Raw genomic sequence first — 23555 nt, 5'->3', positions numbered from 1 at the left:
GCACATCAAGACTGTGCGACCTCTCACTATTCTGATGTGTTGCTGTGTATGAGTGGTATTGTTATTTGTTTACACAGTTCACAAAGCAGCAGATGGTACGAAACACTACACTAGGATGAGGTCAATAGTACACACAAGTTTCCAAGTATACGTAAAACATCAAACGGTTAAATAGTCCCCCTACCGCCAGGCGAACTTGTCTCCGCAGGCAGGCCGCTCGTTCCTGGCTGGCTGCCTACCGACACACGAGGTGGTGGGCGAGGCTGCTACTAATATGAAGTTCATCCTGTGGGTGTTTACAGCGCATTACTGCAGTATCAGCAAGCAGTAAACTTTTCACTTGTCAGAAACGGCACTATGGCTATCAAGTACAGCAGTGACACATCTCTGTTATGCAGAGTTATTTATTTATGCCTGACATACCTCTTTATAGAGATATGTATAGATGTGCATAGGATATCACTGACGACTTTCCCAATTGGGAATGTTTCCTTTGGACCAATTAGAACAAATGGGAAGCCCAATTTGTTTTCACTCCCAATTTGGAAGCCCAATTACCTTCGTGACTCCCAACTGGGAGTGAATTATGGGCGTCCCGATTGGGAGTGAAGAAGCCAACTGGGGATCCCAAGTGCGATTGAAGAAATCTATTGGGGTTCCCAATTGGGAGTGAAGAAACTAGTAGGATTGGACAGGATCCATTGGACAAACCATTTGGAATTGGCAGAACCAATTTAATCTGACTGGTCGTCCCAATTAAACCTCTTTTTTTTTTTTTAATGGGAGTTTACGCACCTGCTTCCGGAACATGGTTGGTCCAGTGCCTGTCGCACTGTCCACGCCAACCAGCTACAGCACACGGCCGCCCAGGCCCGGGAGCTCGCCGCCACCGGTGCCACTGCAATAGAATACGCAAAGGAAAGTTCAAGCGGCACACACACTCACAGAGCGATGCTGACAGGCTCACCCGCACGCTTGACGGAGCCGTGCCGCCTCAGCTCGTCGCCGGCTCGCCAGCACGTGCCAGGTGTGTCGCCACTGGTCCGGTGTCTTAACAACCGGACCCTCGTTGTTCAGCGCAGTGGCGATCACCTCCCATAGCTCGCGCCGGTGAGCCGCCGTCAAACTGGGCGTCAGCTCGGATGCTGCGCGCTCCAACGCCGGCTGCTGCTCCAGCAGCTCCACAAGCATCTCTTCCTGCTTGTAGGACATGCGTGGCTTCTTCTTCGCACTCGCCATTTCGAATGATAATAGTATATAACGGATTTTCCCTGGACGATATTTTCATAGCGACCAGGGAATTTCTTTATACAGTCAGGGAATAGTAGGGAATCTCCACCTCTCGTTCAGTTTACCCTATGTGCACCGCATATACATGCGGTTTCAGCGCACCGCAACAAGTTACAGCACATATTAAGAACTAGACGTCTGCTCGTCCTTCTTCCCGCGATCTTTATCCTAGCAAACCTGTAATTTATGTGCCCCAACTGCATACGAAGACGATCATGCAGCCAGAGAACTTTACCTTTTCCTGCATTATGTGCTTCCCGGTCATATTGTGTTTCCCATAGAAAAGTAAACATAATCCCACACTGCGCAACAGTCGAGTGTCAACCGTTCACCGCTAATACCATTGATGGTAAGCGCCGAACGACAACACGCACTTACCTTAGCATGCCTTTTCTGTTGAGTTTCAGCCCAAAGCTACTTGCAAGTTGACCGATGCAGGCCCACTGCCTTCACTGCCTTCAATCTAATTCCTGCGGCTAGAAACGGCATCCGCGCAGGACCTCGATTTTAGACGAAACGTGAAAAGAAACAACCTGCCGGAGAATCAGCTGTTTTCTACCATGCCGCCATGTGCACTCTTTGACACCGTCAGCGTGCCCTCGCGGAGTCAAAAAGTTACTGAAGAGCAAATTTAATTGCGAAGCCTAAAACGTATCTCCTTATGCTTCATGTTAGTTAGTTGTAAATACAGTTCCTCAGCAGAATAAATATTTATTAATTTTATTTACTGCGTATTAACTGCGCCGTTTCATAAAAACTTAGGAGACGGTCCCTCGTCGGCCTCGGCTAGCGTTGCGACAAATGTGTAGCAGAGGCACGACCGCGGAACGGGGACCTCAGGGGCGGAGTCATGCTACGAGTCACTGGCAATTGGTCGATTTCGTAATCCGTCACGATTGACGTCTTAAAGTCACGTGAAAGCCGCGTCAATTTGACGTCACGCTCTACAACTTGAGAGCGAAATTGAGAGCGTTACAGAATTCCCCTCCAGACTATACGCGGAGATGATGGCAGACTCCTGCTTTGTGAGCGTGACAGTTTTCTCTCCAAGCCGACTTCTCTGCCTGTTCCTATGTGATGCTGTATTAAACGTTGCTTTGTTAGTCGACGCCTCGTCTTTCCGGGACCGCTGATGCCTTCCGCCGAGCCACCGAGCTACACCGAGCCACGTAGCCGCAGGCCAACGCTACCGATGGGGCCTCGAGCCACATCAACGAGTGGCCAGGCGAGACCGTGGTCTAACAACTGGTGGCAGCGGTCGGATGACCCAGGCGCGACTGTGGCGCCACAGTAGGTAAATGAAAATAAATTTATGGATAATGCCGGTAATATATCGCAAGCCGGTTTGATAAATACCACGAAAAATATTCCGAGCATGCTGGCATCAGCCATTATCGAATTAAAAATAGTGGCTCAATCTATCATAATCGTAAGGCTATCATCTATCGTACGACTCAATCAATCAATCAATCAATCAATCAATCAATCAATCAATCAATCAATCAATCAATCAATCAATCAATCAATCAATCAATCAGTCAATCAGTTGGTGGATGGATCAATAAACCCTAATCAAATTCCTCTCTGTCCTCCAAAGATTTTGTTTGTTTCTAGCGTGTTTAAATTTTTTATTGGTGCAGTGCACAACGATGTCTCTTATAACTGGTGACGTGCATTTTTTGAAAATAAAATTGTTCGGTTAAAAAAGAAAAAAAAGCTTTCGCGTGCTATGGGTAGCTCGTCTCGCAATCCAGAGGTCCTGGGTACCACATGACATGGTCGAGTTGACTGCAGCTGTTAAGTCGGGTTTTGCAATTGAGATGGGAGGCTATGATCGGAATGCAGACTGCCAGGACCTTTGGATCCCCAGTTAGGCAGGCTTCCCCTAAGCCACGCGGCCACATTCGAATGGCTTGATTAAAGTGGGGATTCATATCCACGTCAAGTGGTATTTTATATAATTGGCATCTTACGACTATGTGATAATAAAAGTGTGGGGTATAATGGAGTCAGAAATAAGAGACTCTACTGATTAAGCGAAGAGCAAAGCTAACGGACGCGAACGAGGATCCGCAAGGGAAGTTGTAACAAGTGGGAGCCATTAACTCCGTCCCGTCATACCTTTAAAGGCCGAACTTAAATTTCCCGCCAGTTTTTGGCCTGCTCCTGAGTTCATGTGGCCCGGATGACACCGTCATTACCTTGCTGTGTGGACGTATGGGTGGACAAAAGAGGGTTAATTTGTTGTCGTTAAATGTATTCCCACATTAAAGTCGTAGGTTGGTTAGAGCACTGGGCTCGCTCAAGTTTGGTTTAAAGCCCCGGCGCGGTTAATTCTAGGCACAGCGGGGCTCGGGCTAGAAAGATGCTAAATTATTGAAAATTTTGGATGCCGCAATAAACACGAGGAAGTATTTTTTTTTTTTTTTTAACCGGCAGTATTAGAAACAGTGTGAAAAAAAGCCCAGATGGCAAGTCGTAGAAGCAAAATGAAAGAATATGGGTGTAATTTGTATCCACATAGGCCCGGAATTTGATGCTGGAACTACTTTTTTTTTTACGTATTCTTATTGTAGTATATTCAGTTGTTCCCCGTGTTTTTGATTCCCCTAGAATGCTGTTCGTTAGCATGACCTGTCGGTAGCGAATATGGTTGTCCTCACTCATCGCCATGGTGTGTGACAGACAATGCGCTCTGGAGCAACACTGAAAGGTGAAAGAAGTTGCCACGGGACATTACGGTCGTCTACTAAATCTCTGAACGAGGCCGTTTCAACAAATAATAGTCGTATTCGTAAATAAATGCTGCACAGGGGTCGGCAGCGACGCTGGGGCGGCATTAATGAGTTATGTTATACATTGCGCCTCGCGCCGGTGCCTCCCAAACCACCTCACGCGTGAGAATATTTCGAAGCGTGCGTGTTACTTGTGCTAATGAGCATTTATTCCTCATAATTAATTATCTTTAATTTATAAATTTTTATTCACAAGGATGACCTGATGTCTAGAGGGGAAGTGGGTGGGTTAGGTGGAGTTTGGTGGCGCCAGACTGCGAAACGAAGTCTAGCACGGCATTAAGCTTGCGCTTGGCGTCGGTACTGGAGCTGTCCAGCCTTCGTATGCAAGGATGTGGTGAGCAGAGGTGTAACCGGCGCGGATTCTCGCCGTTCCAGGACAGCTCCAGATAAAGCCATGCAGGTTAACGGAGTCAGCGGGGCAAGTGGGGCGGCCGATCCTGGTTCGGAGCCACCTACCCGGGATGCTCGGTGTGTACGCTGCGCCGGCTCGCGCCTTGCGAGTGAGAACTTAGGCAGGGGGAGAAAGACGAGAAGGAATTGGAGGAGTAATATCGGGGATAAGGTCCCGTAACAAACCTCTGACAGAGTCGGTTATTACGTTGGGGATGGGAAACAGTAATGGCTCGTTCACATTTGAGCATTCGGCGGCGCCAGCGAGCGAAATCCGCTGTCGCCGACACGCTCCTTCGTTCACACTTCTTAGCCAGCACATCGTCGCCGTCGCCGACTGTGAGCTCCCGTTAACTCCAACCTGACCACTCTACTGAAGCTACGTACGCCACCAAAAGCACACAGCTATTAAGTGCCGAAGGGAAAACGCATTATCATTCAATTCTTCGCTAAATTATGGCACATCTGACCCACGTACTGTGGCAACAAGAGCTTCAACGTGCTATTTGAAGCCTTGGTAAACGGACATACTTGCCGCTCATACCAAGGACAGCTTCGATCTTATTCCAAATGTCATCCTTCAACACATTTCTTTTGTGTTCGGGGTGAGGCTTGTCCTACCGCACACATATAGCTTCACGGCGTCGATAAGCATTTCGGCTGTGGCCGTCCCTTATTGTGAGCCGATGGTCATTGGCGAGTACGCTGTTGCTTTTTTTTTTTGATCCCTCAGGGGTGCTACCGGTTGACGTCGCGGGCCGCGCCGACTCAACTTTCTTTCATGGAATCGGCGGAAAGATTCGGTCCCAGACCGAACTGGCTTTCCGTCGAGATTTCCGGCGGATTCACTGCCGCGGCAGCGGATTTCGCTCGCTCTCGCCGCCGAATGCTCCAGTGTGAACGAGCCGTAAGGGTGGTCGCAGTTGTATCAGCTCACGTCAAGGCTATAGATTCTGGCGGTCTTTACTAAGCTGCGCGCCAGCGGCATCGTATGTCTGATAGGTAGCTTTGTTGTTTTCCAGCCTTTTCCCCAGATGGCACTACTGGACGGAGAGCAGTGAGGGGTTTTAGAGCGCAGTATTGACTTCCTTCCCCACAACAATACGCCTACGGTGGACGGCTACGACGATTGATTATGCGAAACCACGGAATAGTGAAATAGAGGAAATACTAGTCGTCTAGCATGTCCCATCCGGGGAGGCAGTTCTGCAGTCCTATCGCGCTGCTTTCGCTTCGTCGTCGGCTTTACGATGAGCCTTGTCAACGTTATTTGAAACGCTCGCCGCACCGCCACACTAGTTGACACATTACACAAGTAATTTTTCCGCCCTGCGCTTCACGAATCACAAAAGATTTCACCAACGTCTACCACAGCCATGCGTAAACGTGTGTGAATCCATCGGTAATCCAGAGGTTTAAAAAGTCGCTGTCGGCGCCACCAATAAAAAATCCATTCAACCTATAAGCCAAGGATTGAGAGTGATTTTAAATAATTATTGCGCTTGTGATACCTATCCTGGAAACTTGGATTAACCATTCGGTTGGAGCCGAAAATTGCATTGCAATGCTTGAAACGGGATTGTATTTTCTTTAAAATTGATTCCGCGTGCAAAATACTTTCTACACTTATGGGCGGTGCTCTTACGAGAGCTGACCGAAATGGGAACGCGTAGCCCGCTAGGCCGCTAGGCCGTCATTTTTATCTCTTGTAGGCCGTCATTGCCAACATTGTCATTGCACCCACGACGGCTGTTGCGACGCGCGTGTTTCTCCCCTTCTTTTTCTTTCTTTTCTAGTTTCTCTTCTGTCCGCAGGAGGCAGCGGATGTGGCTCTGGTTCAGTAACAGAGCCACTTGCCTATTTTCTCTTCTGTCCGCATGAGACAGCGGAGGTGGCTCAGCTATACAGAGCCAGTAGCAGGCCCGTGCATTTTCTTTTCCTTCTTCCTACAGTCGCAACAACAACAATGTCATTGCACCCGCCACCGCTTCGGTGGTGGACAACGGTTGTTGCGACGCGTGGCTTTTTCTCCCTCTTTTTCTTTCTGCTTATTTTCCGGTCAGCACGAGGCAGCGGAGGTGGCCCAGCCATACAGTAACATATATATAAAGAGAGGACGCCCGACGCAATTTGCGGCCCAGCTAAAAGTTCCACGACTCCGCCAGACGGCGTTGCATCTAAAAAAAAAAGTATTAGCTGCAGGAATGTCTGTAATTAAAAATTAATTAAAAAGGCAGAAGTAACGAAATATAGATCATTTGGTTACTAAAAGTAAGGCAACATTAAGTGCAAATAGTATTAATTCTCACAGCTCGGTGGCAAGCACCACAACCTCCCGATTCAAAGGGTTCTGCTTTATCCATAGCCCCATATGCCCGTGCGAACACTTTTTGCATGCCTATCGTGCCCGACAAAAGGGGCGCGAGAGTGGGTTGATGACGAGCAATATCGTTCTTTATTGCTTCAGGTACTGCTTCCGCTCTTTTAAACAATGCCGGTAACTACTTCGCGCAAGTGGCGAAAGAGTCTGTGTATCAAACTACGGAGCGCATGCGAAAAGCCTAAACCGGAAGTAATATTGCGGCCTCCGAGATTTGGTATTTTGAAGCTCTGAAACTGGCACTCTTCGCCGACTCCGCTGTGCGCTGAAACCCAAGAGTGGGCCGCTGGGACCCTATGGGAGTGTCCTCTACATATATGTTACTCTATGGCTCAGCTACAGAGCCAGTAGCAGGCCCGTGCATTTTCTTTTCCTTCTTCCTACAGCCACAAAAACAACAACAGTGAGAATGCCGTAGGCCGTCATTGCACCCGCCACCGCTTCGATGGTGGACGACGGCTGTTGCGAGGCGCGTCTTTCTCTCCCTTTTTTTCGTTCTTGTCTATTTTCTCTTCTCTCCGCACAAGACAGCGGAGGTGGCTCAGCTATACAGAGCCAGTAGCAGGCCCATGCATTTTCTTTTCCTTCTTCCTTCAGTCGCAACAACAACGCCAGTGATTCAGAAATACGCGAGTTGGCGTCGGTATCGTTCATGTGTTTTATGTTACCATGCTGACATAATCGAAAAGAAGAACGCTTCGGTTGTGTTACCCGCACAGGGCTGAGGTTGGGAGCCACCAAATCGCTGTCGGTGTTAGGTCAGCGGCGTTCCCACGACTCGCGACACGGTTCGTCAGGGAAGGGGAGACCCGAACTTCCGTCAGCGATCAGTTCTGGGAAGTCGCTGGGTGACCGATTTATTATGACGCGACTTAACCAATGCGCGGCGCTTCTGCCTCCGTCGCAGGGAGGGAAAATTTAAGAGCGCATTCGGGAGTGTGCACGACTGCAGCGCACACGTTTCTTGGGCGCATGTGTCAACGATCCCTGCGAGAACGGAGCCCACTAATTCGCGTTTGTACTCGTATTCGCCATGCGCTCGACGCTCGGGCATGAGGCGATTTCGTGATCTGCTATTTCGCGAGGTCGCTAACAACAGGGCGCACACCAGCGCAGCTTCCGCTTTCGTCGAACTAGAGCGCTTTTGGCTGCCGAAGCAGCACTGAACATTGGCATAACCTTAAGGTCTTCTTCCTCGCTGATAATTGCACACATTCATACTCGAAAGGAGTCTGAACTTACTTACCCCGAGAGCGGTAGCAGAGGCCGAAAAGGCGCAAAAGTCAGCTCTTTGTTCAAATCTCGTTCGGAGAACGGGTTGTAACGCGAGTCGCACGCTGATGTGAACACTCGGTGTCGATCGGCGTTTGTGGCGTGTCGACGAAACTTCGTCGCGTGACATCAGCGCGTCGCCAGTGTGAATCAGCCTTTAGCGCAAATTTGCCGTCTAGTTACGCCGTATATTCTGGAGGCCCCAGCTATGAACTTAACCCTTTTTCACGCTGTTGAGGGGATGTTCGCACAACCGGGCGCCTAAGCGGGGGTGTAACTTCCGGCGGCCGTGGCGATAAATTATGGACACCTCAACGGTGCCGTAAGGGAAGGGAGGAAGGTGGGCGAGATAGAAGAGAGAAAGAGGAGTCGTAGTGGAGAGCTCCGGAAAATTTCGACCACCTGCAGGGATCTTTAACGTACACTGACAGCGCACAGCACGCGGACGCCTATGCGTTTCCCTTCCTTCTAAACGCAGCCACCGCTGTCGGGATCGAGGGCGGTAATCCGGTTCTCTGGCCGAGGGCCGTGACCAGCCACCGTGGCGAAAATGGCGGGCGAACGAGTAGCAGCAGGAAGACTCGGGTGGTACAAAACAAAGCGTCGTTACGCGCTCAACATGTTGATACCCGAATTTGAAACCTAGGAATGAAATCCAAACATGCCTACCACTTCATGGGAAACCGCTTTGGACAGCTAATGCTCTTCAATCGAACGCCGATTGGTGGTGCGCTCAAATGTACATTAAATATGTCAGTAAGCTAAAATTGTGACCCCATGAATGGTGGTAGAGAGACCGGAGTGGTGGCTAATGAGTTGTGTTTTACGCGTAAAATTACAATTCTAAATCTACTCTCTCTTTGATGTGGGAGTCGCACCATAGACCTTTGGGGGTCCAAAATGGTCAAAACTCGCGTTTCCAGGGTCATCTGGTGAACCACTGGCCGTAGACACATGCGGGTGGTATCAAATGATTTGTCTCGGCGATATGTATGCGAAATGAGATTGCGAGGGTTAACAGCTCACGCATTTCAACGCCTATCCAGATGTGGCTGCATTTTTCCCTCTACAATTACCGCGATTTTCATTAGCGACCAAAACGTCTTCTGAAGCACGAGAAGGCAATCGTTGTAGAGTTTTCAAGCTGAAATAGAGTCCCAACACGATCTTTTTTTTTTTTTTTTTTTTTGAAGCAGCAAACTTCAAGTCCACTTTAGATAAGCGGTAACGACGGATAGCATTGATTAAATATCCACTTTAAAAGTTTTTGGCGTATGTAGCCGCGTTTTCAAAAAGAGCAAAACCGCGCAACTTCTATAATAGCACTTTGGCCGTTTCCTCATCGCATTCAGAATGTTCACCGTATTACTCGCTCACAATCTGCTTTAAAGGGCCACAGAAAGGAGGAACGAGCGCTTGCAATCTCCCAATGTATAATTCTTTGGAACTAAGCCAAATGTTTATTGTTAATGTTTAAAAACACCCTTTCTTAAAATAAGCGGGCAAAGGGTGTACCGCATGGTGGTGAACATTCACTGCAGCCGCGACGGCCGGGACGTCACGGGCACATTTCCGGTACCTGCAAAAGTCGTCTGCTCGCGCCTTGCGTGAACCCCTGAGACGTGCACGAGGGAAGTCAATGTCTTCGCGCGCATGGTTCAAGCAGCGTCATACCGCGGAAACTTGTTGCTTATTGCCGCGCCTTTTGTCAGAAGGAGCCGCCCGCTTCAATACAATTCACCCAAATCCCTGCGCTGCACGCGTAGCTATGAGAAATTAAATAGCGGAAGAGGAGGAGGAGGAAGAACATTTATTTCCGCCGAATATGGTGCAGCAGCCACCTACGTGTCCGCACGCAGGCGTCCGGGGAGGCAGTCTGTCACACCGCGGCCAGAGGACACCCGGCCTCATCTAGGAGAAGAGGTCTTCAGCCTCGGCCGCCAGGCGAACGGCGAATCGCTGTGTTTTTTCGTCGGAGCTTCTTAGCGTGGTCTCCCATTCATCGCTAGTTTTAATCGCGTTGCGCCCTGGGGCACGAACGCATCTCCATATTATATGATCTAATGTTGCCACGTGGCCGCAAAATTTACAAATTTCGGTTTCTGCACCGTCCCTCTTCCGCCCTCTGGCACCCGTCCAACTCCTCCACAGGGGCGAAAAGAAATTTCGAGCTTGGAGTCTTCTCCAGTCGTACGATTCCTTTTTACTCAGGGATCTAACCGGTGGCGGATATATCCTCCGGTCTTTCTTCAAGTTGTCGGTTACATCCCTAAAGGTACCTATACATTCTTTGGTTTTAGATGTCGTGGAGGCGTCCGCAGCAGCCCGAGGTAGCGAGGAGCGGGCGAGCATGTGGGCAGCCTCGTTGCCGGCGAGACCGGCGTGTGCTGGGGTCCAGATTATGGTCACGCTTTCGGCGAGAGACGACTCGTTCAGAAGTTTTGCAGCACGATTGCTGACTCTACCCTTGCTAAAATTTCTAACCGCCGCTTTGCTATCGCTGATGACGTGTTTCACGCCTGGTCGTGCAATGGCAATGGCTATTGCAATCTCCTCCGCCTCTACCGGCGGTAGATCTCGATTTCTTTCTATTCCTATGGCGATCCCAGTGTCCAATAGGGCGACCGAGGTTACGTCGCCTTCTTTCCCGATCGCTGCATCGGTGTAGGCGACCGATCCCGGCGGGAGTTTGTCCAATTTGTTGGCGAGGTGCTTAGCTCTGCTTTTCCTCCTCCCCTCGTCGTGTACGGGGTGCATGTTCTTCGGTATGGGCGAGACGTATAGATGCTTTCTGATTTCTCGATCTATGCTTTCTCTGACACTTTCGCCTTCCCCGGGCGCTAGTAGGTTTACCCAATCGAGGATTTGCCTACCCGCCGCCGTTCCTGCGAGTCGCTCTCTCTGGGACAGCCTGACCGCCGCAGCCAGCTCTTTCCACTCATTATGCAACCCCATTTTCTCTAGAATGTCGTTAGAAGTAGTTATGGGGAGTCCTAGAGCGCACTTCGTGCATCTCCTAATTATGGTGTTTAATTTTTGTTCTTCGGTCTTGTTGATATTTAGGAATGGAGTCGCGTAGCACATTCTGCTCGTGACAAAAGCTTGTACGAGTCTGAGTCTACTAGCCTCCGTGAGACCACTCCTTCTGTTGGACGTCTTCTTAAATACTCTGACTACGAGCTCCGCCTGATCTTTTAATTTCTTAATCAGGCTTTTGTTACTACCCCTGCGGTTGATAATCATACCTAATATTCTAATTTCATCTACTTTCCGGACTTCGTTTCCGTTGACTTTAATTTTGATATCTGGAGTTATCTTCCCTACTGCTGGTCATTACCAGGAGCTCCGATTTTTCTGGCGAACAGCATAGACCTACGTCCTCTGCGTGATAGCTGATTATATTTGCTGCCTCTTGGAGCCTGGATGTGATGTACGAGTCGTTCCCTTCGCACATCCAGACGGTCACATCGTCCGCGTAGATGCTTAGTTTTAAGTCATCGAGATGGCCAAGCTTACTGGGGAGCTTCCTCATTACGATGTTAAAAAGGAAAGGTGAGAGCACAGCCCCCTGCGGAGTGCCTCTGTTACCCAGCGGGAACTCCTCCGAACATAAGCCCTGAAAGCTGATGATCGCCGTCCTGCCTCGCAGGAATGATCTAATGTAGTTGTAGGTTCTTTCGCCTACTCTAAGCTCAGCGAGCCCGTCGAGAATGGCGTCGTGACTGACGTTGTCAAAAGCTTTCTTAAGGTCTAAGCCTAGAACAGCTTTCGTATTTTTTTTTCCTGAAGTCTCTGACAACATCGTTATGTAGTCTGAGCATGGTATCTTGCGTACAAAGGCCGGGCCTGAATCCGACCAATTCAGCCGGCCACGCATCATTCTCTTCGGTGTATTTGGTTAGCCTCCTCTGAATAACTTTCTCAAGTAGTTTGCCTACGCAGGATGTTAGTGATATTGGGCGGAGATTCTCCAAGCCCGGTGGTTTTCCCTGCTTGTGGATTAGGGTGATCTTAGCCCTCTTCCACTCTTGGGGTACTTGACCACTCTCCCACACCTGATTTAAATATTTGGTTAGGGCATTGATCGATTCGTCGTCCAGATTTGCGAGCATCTTGTTATTAACGAGGTCCGGCCCGGGGGCCGAGCGTCTTTTTAGGCCGTGCAGCTCCGCTCTGACTTCTGCCACTGTTATGGACGCGTCAAGCTCGCTGTTCGCCGGTCCGTTGTACTCTCTGTAATGCGCTGTGGCGGGGTGAGCTACGTACATGGACTTGAGCTTGTCAATGAGCTGTTTGTCCGTACCCTTAAAGTTATACCTCGCCTTGACCTGTTCTATATTGGAGACCGTTTTGGACTTAGTCGGGTCTATCGGGGACCTGAGCAGTTGCCACGTCTTGGCCCCATTCATGGTGCCCTCCATCTCGTCGCATTTGTTATCCCAACGTTGCGACTCGAGTTTCCGGGCGTATTTTTCTATTTCGACGTTGTGTCTGGCTATCTCTCTCCTGAGATTGCGGTTCCACTTTTGCTTTTTGAGCTTCTTCGTTAGCTCTTCTTTCTCTTTGAACATGCCGAATAGCCTGCTATCCATCGCCTCAGGCAGAGCTTCGCCTTTAATTTCTTCGGTGGCCTCGTTGACATGGGTAATTAATTGGGCGGCCTAATTTTGAATGCAGTCTATATCTCCAATTTCTTCCCGTTCTCTGATCTGTCTGAATTTATCCCAATCCACTTGGGTTTCCGTCCGACACACAGCGCGCTTAACGCTCACTTTCCTACTTAGTTCTACCTCTAGCACGTAGTGGTCGCTACCTAGATCCTGATGCTTGTTCGTCCACTTGACTATGCCAGTTCTATGGCAGAGAGTCAAGTCCGGGTTTGTGTCCGCTGACACACTGTTGCCCACCCTCGTCGGGCATCTAATGTCGTTAGCGATGTAGAGGTTTGACTCAGTGATATCTTCCAACAGCGTTTGACCCTTCGGGCTGCTGGTCGTGTAACCCCATTCTCGATGTCTGGCATTAAAATCGCCGGCTATTATTAGTGGGTTCTTACCTGCCAGGCTAATCGCTCTCTTAAATATCGGGCCAAACCTCGCCTTCGTGCACTTCGGGGAGCTGTACACATTGAGTAGAAATATGCTGCCTCTGTTCTTTTTACCGGTCAGGATTTCCACAAAGACCGTTTCGGTCTCCCTGTTACCTACTTCGTGCTGGACGACGGCGACGTTGTTTTTGACGTACGTCCCGACCTGTGTTTTACTTCCCTTCCCGCTATCGTAGCTTTTGTACCCCGAAAGCTTCCATACACCTCGCGTTTCCTGCAGAGCCATTGCCAAAGGCTGTGTGTTCTGGCTAGCTACGTACTGTTGCAAGAGCCATCGCTTCATTGACAACGACCGGCAATTCCATTGCCAAATTTTAGACGTTTTGGGATCCATTATGATTTTGATATTGTATACCCGATGCGTTGCAAAGGGCTTGAAGCATCTTTTCTAGCACTCCAAATCTCGCCTCAAGTTTCTTAATCAGGTTCAATTCGAAGTCTATGATTTCATCCTTGACTAATTTTCTAAAAGCCACGTGCTTTCTGGCTTGTCCAATTACACTAGTGTCGTCTGATTTACGTTTCGCGGGTCTAGCCTGATCGATATTCATTTCATCTGAGTCGTCACTGTCCCTGCCACAATTGCTCTCGCTTGACCCACCGGGGCCCCGTATGACGGGTGGCCTGAGCATCGGAGGTGCCGGTGCAGGTGTAGCTTTTGCCTCTTTTAACTCTTTAATTACCTCGACTAGGGATTTGAGGGTCTCTTTGATGTCTTCTTTAATGATTCTGATTTCTTTGCTATGCTCGGCTTGAGTCTGTTGTAATTCCGAAAGTTCCAAGTTTTTTTCTTTGGAGACCCCGCTAGCGAAGCTGACCGACTTACCGCCTGCGTTAAATAGCGGAAGAGATTTTCTTTGAGTCTGAATTTGCTTTGATGATGAAGGAGGGCACGTATATAAACGCTCGCGGACATCGCACTGATGAGGCACCGCTTTCGTGCACCGTTTTGAGCGTCGCTTTCGTGTGGGCGAATCTGATGACTGTGGTGAGAAAATTCAGAAATTTTAGCAAATGAAAATGGCCTTTGAGTATAGTTTTGGCTACAGTGAACCGAAATCGACGATTGCTTACATCTCAGGCCGCGCGTACAATCACTAACGAAGCGCCGGTGTGATCCTGTCCGCTCAGAGATACTGCAAGCGGCCGGCAAATGTCGTCGGTGATACTTGTGGAGGGTAAATTATGCCACTTGAGGACGGTCGCCGAACGCACGTCTTGTCAAGACGTGCGTTCGGCGACGAACTTTTGCTACCCCGATGAGGCCGCTGACCCATTCCAAACCTCGTCCGCTGAAACCGACTATATGCCTGTGCTGTAAGGCCCGGCACGCCCGCGGGAGGCGCCGCTGCAGAAACCTCCGTACTTGGGCAGGCATATGCTGCATTTGCACGAGTATAGCAGGTAGTCCTTATGATGGAATTTGTCTTTCCTGATACGAACGGGTACTGTGTCAAACTAAGCAGCGTTTCACTACTGCGTCGCTCCGTGGTCTCGGCTACGGCGACAGAAATTAACGGTGTCAGCCGACCATCGGCCCGCCGTCTGCGGCAGCCTTTGCAAATTTTAGTGAATGAAAATAGCTATCGAGTGAGCTGTAATCGACGATTTCTTACATCGCAGGATGCGCGTAAGGGGTCACCGTGCGCACGTCTGGAAAAATCAGCTCACAGTCAATTATCTGATAACCGCTACCGCATCTTTCTACCGGTGACTTCAGAGCCGTTCGTCGTGTTCTGCGCGTCCGCTGCTATAGCTCGGGTCCATGTCGGAGAAAAGCCGCAGTAGGAAAACAGACGAAGCGGGCGGAGCAGTGGTTCAAACCGGAAGTGAATAAACCGGTGACGTGTTTGTAAGCGGAGCATGCTGCCGGTCTATAAAGTTTATTTTTTATTTTTTCGCTTTAGCTGCGGCGCGCTCCAGCGTATGGGTTGAGAGGGAACATTCAGGAGTTATTTTCAATCGCCGCTTGCGCTGACTCTGTTCAAGCTAAACCAAAAATCATCGCGCGAGAGTGATGGGTAATTGAATATATATCAGCATTTCGACTTGTCTTAGCCTCGATAACCCCCCTCCCCTCCTATCCCTCCACAAAGGACTCATAAGGTCATGAGAGCCGAGCGAAAATATTGCTTGTGCCTCACTGGTTGCCTTAGTAACTGCGACATCAGCCGTTGCCGAGCCACTGAAGCGGTGAGTGGGACGACGGCATGCACAACAGATAGCAGAAAATTACCCATACCCGCCCCTCGTATCCCCTCTGTCGCGCCATTCACGCGTACGGCATCAACTCCATGTGGCACCAGATTTATTTCTTTCGTTGGCAAAATTCTAAAGCAAATATTCTCTGTGCAGCGTTAAGCGTGGTGCCATACCTTTTCTCTTCCAATGTGGCATCCGTATGCCAGTTTAGTTGCAAGCTACTTTGCGATAGAGATTCTAACCGACGACGTATGTGATTGTATTGTATGTGTATTGTACAAAAATAGAAACGCTTTTTCCGTTAAGAACAACCATTTTCTTTCGAGCACTCATATTCCCATCTGGGACCCGGTACAGGCTTTAGCCCATATATAGAAGGGTGTGCAGAGGGCTTCTGATGCTTTCCGGCCATATACATTAGGGGCATTGCGATGAAGATGAAAGGAGAAAACTTACCAATGCATATTTTATTTTTAAGTTTGGTGAAGATGCCTAGTCTTGTTTAAGGAGGGGAAAATAGAAGCACTGTCGCGGGTTTTCCCGGCCCGTCACCACCAAAACTGTTGTGGGAAATTATGCTTTGGTTTCCCGGGCCGACGTTTAGCCAGCGTCACGATGCTTTACACCGTCGTTTGCCGGTATCTTAATAAAGTTATACATACATACATACATACATACATACATACATACATACATACATACATACATACATACATACATACATACATACATACATACATACATACATACGTACATACATACGTACATACATACATACGTACATACATACGTACGTACATACATACATACATACATACATACATACATACATACATACATACATACATACATACATACATACATACATACATACATACATACATACATACATACATACATACATACATACATACATACATACATACATACATACATACATACATACATACATACATACATACATACATACATACATACATACATGCATACATACATACATGCTTTCGTTGAGCAATTGCTAAACGCGCAGGAGGGTTGTAGCTTCGTTTTACGGGTATATGTTGCATTGTTTCGGGGAACTTTCGAAGGAAGAACCAATTAACTTGGTATTTCTCATTTCGTTTTAGAGTATGATGCTGGAGCCGTACAAGAAAGAAAATTAGATTCCTCATATAACATTTTGCTATTATGCGTATTTGACCCTGTACGGAGTTTTGTCACTTGTGCAGTATCGTTTAGACCGAGACGAAGTTGCCACTATTCCGCCGCGGTGGCTCAGTGGTCAGGGCACTGGACTGTTGATTCCGAGGACGCTGCTTTGATTCAGGTCTTGGTGACCCAGTTTCAATGGAGGCCAAATGCAAGGGGGCTGGCACTGTGTGATGTTAGGACGCGTTAAATAATCCCAGGCAATGAATATTACCGGAACCCTGCACTAAGGTTTCTCTCATAGCCTGAGCACCTCTAAACCAATTTACCACAGGCACAGCTAATCGGACTGGGCAGGGACCGGGCCCGATTGGGCCTCACGCCGAGGCTGGCGGACCGGACCGGATTGTCTACAAGGCCTCTGCGGCTCGTATCCGGCGAAAAGCCCACCCGTTTTAAGATGACCCGTGCAATGCCCTCCAATCGCCTACAATTAGCCGTCAACTTCGCAGCAGAGTCATTCTGTTTCACATGGTATCTTGGCGTGCGTATTAAAGGGACACCGAGTATAACTTCACCCAATTAGTTCCTGTAAAAATTGATTCTACGAATCTTTCTGGATAATCTAACGTTTATGAGGCCGTAAAAGATACATTTATTGATGAGGAAATGGATTCAAATTGCTTCTCACCAGCCGATTCAAACTCCTTGCGAGAAGGACGGGTAAGGTAAGGTAAGAGGCAAATTACTTAAAAATATTAAAAGTTGAAGGAAAAGATGTCTGCTGGCCCCGGTATCTGCTATGTAGTATCTGAAGCACCTGAACGGGGGCGGTGGAAATATAGGGATAGTAAGGAAGCGGTTGGGGAAACTAAGAGTTGAGCGACAGGAAGTGTTACGTTTCGCCACCGACAAGTGGGACAGCTGACGCGGCCACCGCATAGCAACAGGAAGAACCGCGAGCGGATCGGCCATTTCGGCGCCGTTCATCGGCCGCCCAACGCCTCCTCCCGCGGGCAAGTCTCGACGTGATCCTGCCACGCGCCAAATGTGTGTGCGTGCGTGTGTGTGCAAAAGTTGGCCAAGCCTGGAGCTCGAGGGAGAGTGCGTCGCCCTCGCCCGTCTGCAGGAGGTGGAGGAGATGCGGTCGGACCACCTGCGATTGAGTCATCCCGTCGTGTCCAAACGTGTTTGGCTCTCCATTTCCTGTGAGGGCTTTTCCTTTCCCTGTGAACTGGCATGCCTATAAAAAGCAGCGGCAGACTCCGCCGAGACAGAGACTACTTTGATGCGCCGTTGACACGACGCTAGACACCAGCTGTGTGAGTGTCTGTATTCTCTCCGGGTCAGCTTCTCTGCCCGTTTCTTCATGATGTTGTAGTTAAGGTTGTTTCGTTAGAAGACGCCTCGTCTTTGCTGGGACCGTTGATGCCGTCCGCCGAGCCACGGAGCCGCCAGGCCAACGCTACCGAGGGGCCGCGAGCCGCATGTAATAACTGCTGGCAGCGGTACGATACTCAGGCGCACGCGACCCAAACCTAACAGAAGAGAGAACAGGGAAGGATAAAAATAAAATTGAAGGTTTTGGTTTCGAAACATACAGGGGAAGCCTTTGGGACCAGAGCAAAACTAAAATTTATGTTGCAACGACCGGCTAAGGCGGCGACTCCATTTTCTTGTGTTTTTAGCTTATAGCTTCGTTCTTGATGAGACTGGTCTTATACGATGTGCCCTAACGAGACAAGCCAACTTCTATTCGTTTTCGGGGTGCCTTTAGAAAGAGTGAGACAGATAAACTCTGTACTGGGAAGGCTATATGCTCGTTCTCTGGATCATCTCATCAGCGATGTTTGTTTGGCTTGCGACTTCTACAACTCGTGCACACGTAAGTGGTATGTCTAAGCAAGCTGGCATCTTTTCCAAGTTCTGCAGGCTTGAATCACCGGCTAGCTAACTATCGAAAATATTTGATCCCCACTTTACGCAGATCGCTCTCTCTCTCTCTCACACACACAGCTCGTTTCACGACCTCAGTGCAGCGGTGATAGAGGACAACCTTTTCTTAATCCTTTGCATACCTTGACAGCTTCCGTGATTCTTATTCCTTCCCATGTAATTTCTACTTTGTTATCCCGGTATATTTTCTGTAGGAACTCTGTTATCTCATTACTGATACCTTCTTTTAATATGTTCCACAGCACATTCTTGTTTACGTTGTCGTACGCCCCGCTTATGTCCAGAAAGGCGAAATACAAAGGTCTATTTTCCACTATAGATATTTCGATGCACTGGGTAAGCACGAACAGGCTAATATCTAAGCGCCTACCATTTCTAAAGCCGTTCTGAAGTTCTGCGAGCATCTTGTTACTTTCTATCCATGCTTGCATCTTTAATTTCACCGCCTGCATGGCCAACCTGTATATAACAAATGTTATGGTAATCGACCTGTAGGATTTTATCTGCATCCTTTCTCCTTTCCCTTTATAAACCAAATTCATTTTACTCTGCCGCCAGCTGTCCGGAATTTGTTTATTCGTTATGACTGTTTCTAAAGCCTTTAACATCGTTTCCTTACTGCTTGGACCAAGTTCATTAATCAGCTTGATCGGAATTCCATCTATTTCTGTAGATGTGTTTTTAGGAATATTTTTTTCTACCTTTTTCTAGTTTAAGCTGCTTTGTATTCTGCTATCTTGTGTTGCTTCCTGATTTGCGGAGATTACCCTATCGTCGCTCTTAAATGACTCGGCTACAACTGATGTAATGTAGTTCACTGCGTTGTCTCCCTTTAAACAATTTCCCTCGTTATCTTGAACCTGGTCCTGCTTTCTTTGATTCTTTTCACCTAGCCTTCTTAAATGGTTCCAGTATTTTCTTGGTCCGCCCCTAGTGGCATCGTGCATGTCAGCCATCCAGCGATCGGTGTACTGTTTTATTTTACTTTGGAAGAGGACCTGTACATCGTTTCTTTTGTCGATATGCGGCGCTGGTTTGGGGAAACTTCTCCTTTTCATGGTGGCGCTCGATCGTCGGCTATCAAATTAATTTCCACCTTAGCTGTGAAGTTGTTGAGCCCCCGCATATACAACACAAGCAGTATGAACTGACCATTAGTAGAGCGATTAAGTCGCCGGCGATGCAATCATGCAGCAACAACGTAGACGTATGCATGCCCCAGCGGCGCCTGCTTTCGCCGCCTACTTGGTGTGTTTATGTTAATATCAGAAGACGGCACGAATTTTTTAAAGTACTCCCGGACGTATACATTGAAAGGTAAAATGTACATATTCATATCTCCTCTGCCTGTGTCCCCGCGTTCACTTCGGTATAGCACTCGCGGCAAAGATGCAGGAGCTGATCATCTGTTTTCATCCGAAATTGCAGCCTAAACGCATTTCACAGCAAGCCTGTTTTACCGTGAGAAAATAGACTGCAAAGCATGAACAAACATGGACATCATTTTTAACATGTGCAGAAGTACTATTTGCCGTGCGGTTCGCCCCGGTGGTAGCAATCTCTTAGTAGTGTACATTTCGCCACGTAATCGTAATTTCTGGCTGCAATGTACTGTTGTGGTGTTGCATATGGGCTGCATTTGCATGCAGAAAATGTGTTGATGTTCATGACAGTAACAAATCTTCAAAAGTGCATGAAATAATGATGCAATGTGCTATGGTATCCATGCCATAGCAAATGATTCAAACAGCGCATGTCCAAATTATCTCTAAAATTCAGTATGTTTACTTCTTCAAAGACATTTAAAATAGCTGCTCAACTAGTTTATTGGTATTCAGTTTGGTTTTCAGCACTATTTATATTTGATTCAGCAGAAAGACTATGCTATTCATAATCAGTTCGGTTGGCAAAACTACAGTTTGCATGCCCCCCGGTACGTAATACCAGTTTCTCCATCTCTGTGCTCAGTGATGCCTATGGGCCTAGTGCGCTGGTATGGAGGCGCCACTGCTCCGGAACAAGTAGCGCCACCTCCCGCCGGCGCACCCGTATGTGGTATGTCTGCTCCATGGCCGGTCTCGAGGGAGAGAGCGCTTCTCTTCTCGGGGGTCTGTTTCCACCGCCCACCGCGCCTCGGTGGGGTCGCCACCGCCCCACTGCTGCTCCTCCGCTACAGCCGTTCACGCGCAAGGGAAACGCGGGTTCGCTTTTAGCTTCGCCCGCGTCAGTTGCAACCGGCAGGTCCTGACATTTCGCCCCTTATGGTTTATACAAAGTCCGTAATCAACATAGAGCATTTATCGTGTACGAGGAATAAAATACAGTCAACAATCCGCTCAAGCGCGCGCTCCTTCGTCAGTGCGGCCGTGCACGGTCAAATGAAGCTTCGGGTACACTTCAACATTTTTTACCCCTAAGTTTTGTACAAAAATAAATTTACCAGGCTATGCAATGTGCCTTTGAATGTTTTAAGCAGGTGTAGCGCGACCTGACGTGAGTGCATGGTGAACTGTTGGTGGAAATTCTGTCAACCGCTACCGTTTTCGTTTAAATCAGAAGAGGCACCGGCAAAAATTCATGGCGCGTCTCAGATTCAGAGTAAAGAACAAAAATTTACTCATATAGTAAAAATTTCACTTGTCTAGTGGAGCGGGCTTTTTTAGCTTCGTTCAAAACATATTAGTCGGTTGAAAGACCGAAGATGTATATGTAGTCTCGCGACTACTTTTAATCAAGGAAATGGGCATAAACAGTTAAACAGAATCGAAAAGAGCGGCGAACAATAAAAAATTTGTCCTTCAATTACATATTGCACTATATATTCATCAATTCATCAAAATGCGATCTGCGTCTAGAAAATTCAGTCTCAAAATCTTCCTGCACGGCTTGTGCACATAAGGAGTTGGCCTCTCGGTCTTTTCTGTCACTTTCCGAAGGTATAATTAATTGAGAAGAAAAATTCTGAGAAATTTTTCAAATATCAAAGAAGCGGACCTAATAACATAACTGTTGTCAATTCCTTTCGGGCAACTCAGTGTTGAATTCTGAAATGCTGACTGAATCAGGATCTTAAGTACTTCGAGAACATTTGTGTGTAGTAGGTGCACGGCAGCTTTCTCGAAAAAAAAAAGCTTGTCCAATAGGGCAACAAGCTCTGGTTTCGGATAATGCAGTGCACTAGAATATTGTCCTCGTATACGAGCGTACTACATGGGGCTGCTTCTTTCTCTAGTTTCAAGAAGAATAGCGCAAGCGTCACACCCGAAGTTGATTAACTAAAAGATATATACAGCGACGTAAGATAAACCGGAATATGTGACAGTGGGAAATGGGATTGTCGGAGATGCCATCACTTCCTTCAGTGCCTTGATTTTGCTCTCAGATGAAACGTCCGTCTTGACAATGTAGTCATGTGCCGCTAGCTGTTACGGCCCTCGCATCTAGCATATGTCATTTCCTTCCGCACATTACCCTACTTTCCCGAAGATAGCCTCAATGGGTCGCTGTATAAGGCTTGAAATGAGTCTTCAGTGAGAGTGTCCTTCTTTAATGCTTTAGAAGTTTCTTGCACACTTTCGATATAGCAGGTGAACTCATTTGTAAGTCACTGCATCCTTCATCATTTATTGGCCTCGTTTTACCACTTCGAGCACAAGTGGTGTCATGAATATCAAACCATTTTTTATTGTTTTCATAATAAGCTTAATATCATGTAAAAATTTCATGAAAACAATGTTATTTGCAAAATTAAAATAATGCTTATAATACCATACATTTTCTAATGTATGAATTGTAATAACATTTAAAACTCAACCCTACAACGTTTACTTTGACTATTATACTAATACTTTATATCATGCAAGCATTTTGCAATTTACATTACATTTTTATGAAATTATTTTCATTTTCGGTGTTGCATGAATGGTTTCGCATCTAGCGCTGAAAGACGGTTTTGCTGTTGCAGACGAGTTGCTGTCATGTTAGTCTTGAAGAAGTTTCGATGTGATCACTGCTCATTGTTTTTTTTGTTCCTATTCTTGTACAGGCTTGGGAAAAATTCGGATTAAAATGGACAAAAGTATAGCTACCATGCCGCAATGTATGCCACGCTTGTCGAACGTTTGCTCAACGACAGTGTTTTTTATATCCGTTCACGTGTGTAGTACGTTTACGACATGCCGCTGCATCATCTATGTTCTGTGTTTTTTAATTTAGGGGCTGCACTAACCACGAAACTCGCGAGCGACAGCGCGAAACCAGGCAAAAGCCACCCGCCGCCGCTGAAGCAGACGCGGAGCGAACAGTGAGCATGTCGCGCCTCTTGCAGTGGCGGAGAGCGCAACTCAAGGAGAAACATTCCCATTGTTCCCGCGGCGATTGAGAAGGCCGTAAGAAAGAGCGCGCGCTCTTCGCTACGCCCGCCTCAGTTGCAACCGGCAGGTCCGACATTTCACCCCTTATGGTTTATACAAAGATGCCGTAAACAGCGTCTAAAATTTATCGTGTACGAGGAATAAAATATAGTCAACACCGCTCACGCCGCTGAAAGCAAATCAGTCGGTTGAAAGACAGAAAATGTATATGTATTCTCGTGACAGATGCATTTACGTGAATAACAGACATAGTCGGTTTAATACATAGATAAACAACAACTTTTAATCAAGGATATGGGCATGAACAGTTATGCCTAATTGAAAAGAGCGGCAAACAATAAAAAAATTGTCTTTCAAAGTTATACATTGTACTACATATTCATCAATTCATCAAAACGTGACCTGCGGCTAGAAACTTCAGTTTCAATCTTCCTGCCGGGAGCTGGCCTGTAATTCCTGTTTGTCACTTTCTTGGCGTCTACGGTGTCTCCTAGAGCGTGTACGATGACTCGTAGGGTTGTACGAGGATTGTAGGATGTCTCGTACTGATGTACGAGGGCTCAAGCAGCTTGTAGAAGATCTCGTACAGTTCACGTAAAACCCCGCAGACGCCGTACGCGGTCTCGTAGAGCTCGTAC

The sequence above is a fragment of the Amblyomma maculatum genome, chromosome 1 (assembly GCF_055883805.1).
Source record: "Amblyomma maculatum isolate TAMU_Amacu chromosome 1, ASM5588380v1, whole genome shotgun sequence".
Classification (NCBI taxonomy): Eukaryota; Metazoa; Arthropoda; class Arachnida; order Ixodida; family Ixodidae; genus Amblyomma; species Amblyomma maculatum.
The sequence above is the reverse complement of the archived record's forward strand: the minus strand, read 5'-3'. Positions refer to the sequence as shown.